The sequence below is a fragment of the Cervus canadensis genome, chromosome 18, assembly GCF_019320065.1.
Source record: "Cervus canadensis isolate Bull #8, Minnesota chromosome 18, ASM1932006v1, whole genome shotgun sequence".
Classification (NCBI taxonomy): Eukaryota; Metazoa; Chordata; class Mammalia; order Artiodactyla; family Cervidae; genus Cervus; species Cervus canadensis.
In genome coordinates this window covers 46,030,922-46,037,481 of record NC_057403.1, presented here as the reverse complement: position 1 = coordinate 46,037,481, position 6,560 = coordinate 46,030,922, and positions in this window count along the sequence as shown.

Sequence of the window (6,560 nt, the reverse complement as noted above, 5' to 3'; positions counted from 1 at the left end):
ATCTCAGCAGCACAGTCTTTGCATGAGGGCTTCCCTGTTACCTCCTCCATTGTTCTGGTTCCTCCTGAAGGATGTGGGTCACTTTTGAACTTGGACAAGGTTTTCTCCATCTTTGGAGAAACCTAACTTTCAGGTGATGGTTATTTGTCCTTTGAGCCTTAATTACAATTGAGTGGGTCCCCCTTTCCATCACTGGTGAGAAAACTAACCCCACTCTCAATATTATATTTTTAAGGGTCCTCACGTTCCATCTACTCTGCTCTCAAATCCAGATTCCTGCTTCATCTGAATTCTTGCACCTTTCTCTGTTTTGTAATTTTCTACTCTCCCATGGACAGAAGAACCTGGTGGGATACGTCCATAGGGTCACAAAGAGTCAGACACAAATGAAGTGATTTACCACACACACACTCACTCACCTAGGGCTAGCTCAGATTTAGCAAAAATATAGAACATGCAGATAAATTTGAATTTGAGATAAGCTATGAATTTTTTTTAAAAGTATGTTGCATGCAACATTGGGGAACATTCTTTTACTAAGCAATTAATCAGTGTTTTTCTGAAATCCAAATTTAACTGGGCACACTTCATTTTTATCTGGCAACCCTATGCTAGCTCATCTTCAAGTGATATCAGGGCTCCAGGAATTGCCCAATCCTTTCATTCCTCAAAGCAGCATCAAGTGGAGACTAGGCATCAACTTGCGTTACTGAGGTTGGGGACTAGGTAGGGTAGTCATGTTATAGACAGCACAGCGAGCAACCTGCAATTAGATATTGTGCATCCTGCACTTAAGTGCCCCTTGGTTATTCTTGAGACTGCTTGCTGTCTCCCTGCTTATTTACTAACAAGGCTCCAGTCTCCTCCCTTGTAGCTGGGCCCACCTCTGTGTTCTGTGCTCATGGTCTGCAAACCAAAGCATCTGTTCTCTCGGGGCTCCTACAGCTTCTCCTCAGAGGCAGGGAGGCAGGAAACCAACGCCTCTCTTGAAGGTCCTAGGGTCCTGATGGAGGCCACGGCAGATGCTAGCCCCAGGCTGCTGGGCGGGAGCTGCCATGGGAGCAGCTCCAGCTGGAACAGCCGGTGCCCCTCCGCCCCCAGCAGCTCCAGTCCTCCCCTGCACTGGCTTCCCCTTCAGGACTCTGGGCACCAGAGGCTGTAGATTTGGGCTCCGGCCGATGATCTGACTCTGCAAGGATTTGGTGGCCAGGTCTGCACAGTGAGCCTTTCAAATGCTGCAAAGCCATTGCCGAATGGATGATGGGGAGACAGGCAAAAGAAGCCAGACAGACAGTCCTGCTTGCTTCAATCTCCCCAGCTACTTGTCTGGCCATCTGGAAAAAAGGCTGCTTAGCACAGTGGTCTTCCATGCCCCTGCCTCTTCCAATCTCAGAAGGGCCAGGACTTCGCTGAGAAAAGTCTGCAAGAGTATATAGGAATGCAAGGGATTTCTGTGTGTTAATTTTATATCCTGCAACTTTACTATATTCATTGATTAGCTCTAGTAATTTTCTGGAAGAGTCTTTAGGGTTTTCTATGTAGAGGATCATGTCATCTGCAAACAGTGAGAGTTTCACTTCTTCTTTTCCTATCTGGATTCCTTTTACTTCTTTTTCTGCTCTGATTGCTGTGGCCAAAACTTCCAACACTATGTTGAATAGTAGTGGTGAGAGTGGGCACCCTTGTCTTGTTCCTGATTTCAGGGGAAATGCTTTCAATTTTTCACCATTGAGGGTGATGCTTGCTGTGGGTTTGTCATATATAGCTTTTATTATGTTGAGGTATGTTCCTTCTATTCCTGCTTTTTGGAGAGTTTTAATCATAAATGAGTGTTGAATTTTGTCAAAGGCTTTCTCTGCATCTATTGAGATAATCATATGATTTTTATCTTTCAATTTGTTAATGTGGTGTATTACATTGATTGATTTGCGGATATTAAAGAATCCTTGCATTCCTGGGATAAAAGCCCACTTGGTCATGGTGTAATGATTTTTTTTAATATGTTGTTGGATTCTGTTTGCTAGAATTTTGTTAAGGATTTTTGCATCTATGTTCATCAGTGATATTGGCCTGTAGTTTTCTTTTTTTGTGGCATCTTTGTCTGGTTTTGGAATTAGGGTGATGGTGGCCTCATAGAATGAGTTTGGAAGCTTACCTTCCTTCTGCAATTGAAAAAAAGAAAGAGAAATTAAGGAAACAATACCATTCACCATTGCAACAAAAAGAATAAAATACTTAGGAGTATATCTACCTAAAGAAACAAAAGACCTATACATAGAAAACTATAAAACACTGATGAAAGAAATCAAAGAGGACACAAACAGATGGAGAAACATACCGTGTTCATGGATTGGAAGAATCAATATTGTCAAAATGGCTATTCTACCTAAAGCAATCTATAGATTCAATGCAATCCCTATCAAGCTACCAACGGTATTTTTCACAGAACTAGACCAAAGAATTTCACAATTTGTATGGAAATACAAAAAACCTCGAATAGCCAAAGTAATCTTGAGAAAGAAGAATGGAACTGGAGGAATCAACCTGCCTGACTTCAGACTCTACTACAAAGCCACAGTCATCAAGACAGTATGGTACTGGCACAAAGACAGAAATATAGATCAATGGAACAGAATAGAAAGCCCAGAGATAAATCCACGAACCTATGGACACCTTATCTTTGACAAAGGAGGCAAGGATATACAATGGAAAAAAGACAACCTCTTTAACAAGTGGTGCTGGGAAAACTGGTCAACCACTTGTAAAAGAATGAAACTAGAACACTTTCTAACACCATACACAAAAATAAACTCAAAATGGATTAAAGATCTAAATGTAAGACCAGAAACTATAAAACTCCTAGAGGAGAACATAGGCAAAACACTCTCCGACATAAATCACAGCAAGATCCTCTATGACCCACCTCCCAGAATATTGGAAATAAAAGCAAAACTAAACAAATGGGACCTAATGAAACTTAAAAGCTTTTGCACTACAAAGGAAACTATAAGTAAGGTGAAAAGACAGCCCTCAGATTGGGAGAAAATAATAGCAAATGAAGAAACAGACAAAGGATTAATCTCAAAAATATACAAGCAACTCCTGCAGCTCAATTCCAGAAAAATAAATGACCCAATCAAAAAATGGGCCAAAGAACTAAACAGACATTTCTCCAAAGAAGACATACAGATGGCTAACAAACACATGAAAAGATGCTCAACATCACTCATTATCAGAGAAATGCAAATCAAAACCACAATGAGGTACCATTACACGCCAGTCAGGATGGCTGCTATCCAAAAGTCTACAAGCAATAAATGCTGGAGAGGGTGTGGAGAAAAGGGAACCCTCTTACACTGTTGGTGGGAATGCAAACTAGTACAGCCACTATGGAGAACAGTGTGGAGATTTCTTAAAAAACTGGAAATAGAACTGCCATATGACCCAGCAATCCCACTTCTGGGCATACACACTGAGGAAACCAGATCTGAAAGAGACACGTGCACCCCAATGTTCATCGCAGCACTGTTTATAATAGCCAGGACATGGAAGCAACCTAGATGCCCATCAGCAGATGAATGGATAAGGAAGCTGTGGTACATATACACCATGGAATATTACTCAGCCGTTAAAAAGAATTCATTTGAATCAGTTCTAATGAGATGGATGAAACTGGAGCCCATTATACAGAGTGAAGTAAGCCAGAAAGATAAAGAACATTACAGCATACTAACACATATATATGGAATTTAGAAAGATAACGATAACCCTATATGCAAAACAGAAAAAGAGACACAGAAATACAGAACAGACTTTTGAACTCTGTGGGAGAATGTGAGGGTGGGATATTTCAAAAGAACAGCATGTATACTATCTATGGTGAAACAGATCACCAGCCCAGGTGGGATGCATGAGACAAGTGCTCGGGCCTGGTGCACTGGGAAGACCCAGAGGAATCGGGTGGAGAGGGAGGTGGGAGGGGGGATCGGGATGGGGAATACGTGTAAATCTGTGGCTGATTCATATCAATGTATGACCAAAAAAAAAAAAAAAGTCTGCAAGAGGTAAATACCAGGCAGTTTCTTGTGTGTGAAAAGTCTTGTCCTCAGGGCTCTGCAAGTTCCCTCCTGGTTCTAGCTAGACGTCTGTTACCCAGATGTATCCCTGAGCCATAAGAGACTGGAGTGCCCTGGGGTAGGGAAGACTGTGAGAGGGTTCCTGCCTCCCCCACTCCAGCCAGGCCTGAGCATGCTCCAGGGGGCACTGTGCCCAGGCTTGGGTATGGGGGCCTGGTGCCAGGGAGAGAGGCCAGCCCATCACAACAGAACTGCAGATGGAAACAATGCAGTGAGCAGTTGAAAGTAGGGGCTTTGGAGTCAGGTGGGCCTGAACTTGAATCTCCAGTGATTTCATGGATAGATTTCATGACTGTGGGTAAACGTGGGAGTCGAGCAAAGGCAATGATTAGGACACTGGGTTCTAGTCCTCAGTCACCTGCCCCATTTCCTTTGAACTTGAGTTTTCTCATCTGTAAAATGAGGGGTACTTGCCAGGCTACCCTCTGAGATGCAGTGGGGAGAAGTGACCAGGTGAGTACACAGTCACTTTGGAATGCGAAAACTCAGCTTGTGATAAGGGGTGATAAACCCCTTGTTTTTTCTAGGACTTCCTGATGACTATGGAGGACAAAGCTCCCCATGATCCAGTTGTCCCCCTTCAACTCCGTAATTCTTTCTGGGCTCTTCCTAGAATTCTGCAGACTGAGGGTGAGTGGGACTCGCTGCTCTCAGGGTAACAAGAAGACCTTGGTTGACTTTCCTTTATGCTCCCAGATGTTTGAACATTTTTGTTTTTAATCTAAAAACTTGGATTAGACAAGAGAGCGGGCATGGGTTGCTTGATTTCAAATCCCTTTTAACTCTGGAATTCAAGTTTCTCCACATTGGGATCCTTGAATTCTATAAACAACATCAGCAAGTTTATTAATCCTTTTATCCTTTTATCCAACTGTCCAGACACCATCCATCCATTTTGCAATCATCTGTTCATCATTCACCCATCATATATCCATCCATCCATTCATCATCCATACATTGATTCATCATCCATCCATCACCCATCCATCCATATCCATCCAAGTAGGCATTGATATGTACACATATATGCCCAGTCCTGTGCCTGGATCCAAGAATGGAACAAGGAACCTTGCCTTCAAAACCTTCTCATGTGGCAGCAGGGCTTTGAAAACCTCTACAAGAGTCTAAAGCAAGACAAATGTAATTGAGTCATAAGAGGCCCAGACAGGAGAGGTTGAGACAGGAGGGAGACCACTGGAGACTGCCGGGGAAGAAGTGGGCCTCCCAGGGAACTGGGGTCTGGCCAGAGCCTTGAAGAAGAGAAGTTTCAACTTGATCCTGAGCTCCTGGAGTCAGGGACTTCTCTTGCCCCATGGTTTCCCATCCTAGACTGGGCCAAAGGACAATCAGAGAATTCTTGTCTGTAGAGAGCATGTTCCTGGATCAGACTCGGCTCCCTCTCTAGCCAGAAGCTCTGCTCAGATATCTTGGGCTGGAGTTCCAGCCTCTGCTCCACTGACCAGATCCAAGACTGCAAACATCTTTTGAGCTCTCTTTGGAAATAAGGAGTGGGAGATGGGGGCTAGAGGGTGCCGGACTGAAATCCAGCTCATACTCCCTCATCCTCAGTGCTTATGGAATAATAATTGCTCCTTTGAAAACTGCCAAAACCGGGAGGCACTTTCAAGGAGTAGCCCCACACGTTGAGGGCTGACCCCCTCTCTGCCTGGCAAATGTGCTTTCTGCTTTCCTGGCTGGGCCATAAATAACCCGGCCACCTCTAATTTGGCCTCCAATACCCTGACCAGCCGTGATTTATTCACAGACCAAAACAGGCATCTCTAATTTGCTAACCAATCGCTGCAATTCTGGCCTCGCCAACCAATAATTCTGCCATCTCTAATTTGCCAATAAATAATTCTGCAGCCTCAAATTTACTAACCAATAATGTGACCAATTTGCTGACCAATGGTTGTGTCAAGGCATAATGGTGCCCCTAGCAGATGGTAATTTGCTAAGCAATATTCGGACCTTTCCCCCTTCAGCAATAAAGAACCTTCATGATCTTTGAATTCCAAATCCATTACTTTGTTCTGAAGGATGCTGCAGGCTGCTGGTGGGAAAGGGCTCTTCCTCAAAGTTTGCTCTTACCTACACATCCTCCCTCGAGCTCCTGAAATCACCATTAATATCTTGGCATGTGAGAGACGGCCCAGCCTGCTCATTTTACAGATGGAGATATTAAGACCCAGAGAGGGAAAGTGACTTGCCCAAGGTCACACAGCAAGCTAGGAGCAGAGTTGGTCTACTAGGCCCAGAACACAGGTCTCTGGGCTGCCAAGCCAGTGCCCAAGCTACACCATCCTGGTAAGCTGACTTCCTTCCTTAGATACTTGTGTCAAGGCGCTGGCTGACTCTGGCTGGGCTGGCTGCCACAGGACCTTGGTTTGGCTTCAGCCAAGTTTCCCTGCTGCCAAAGAGGGA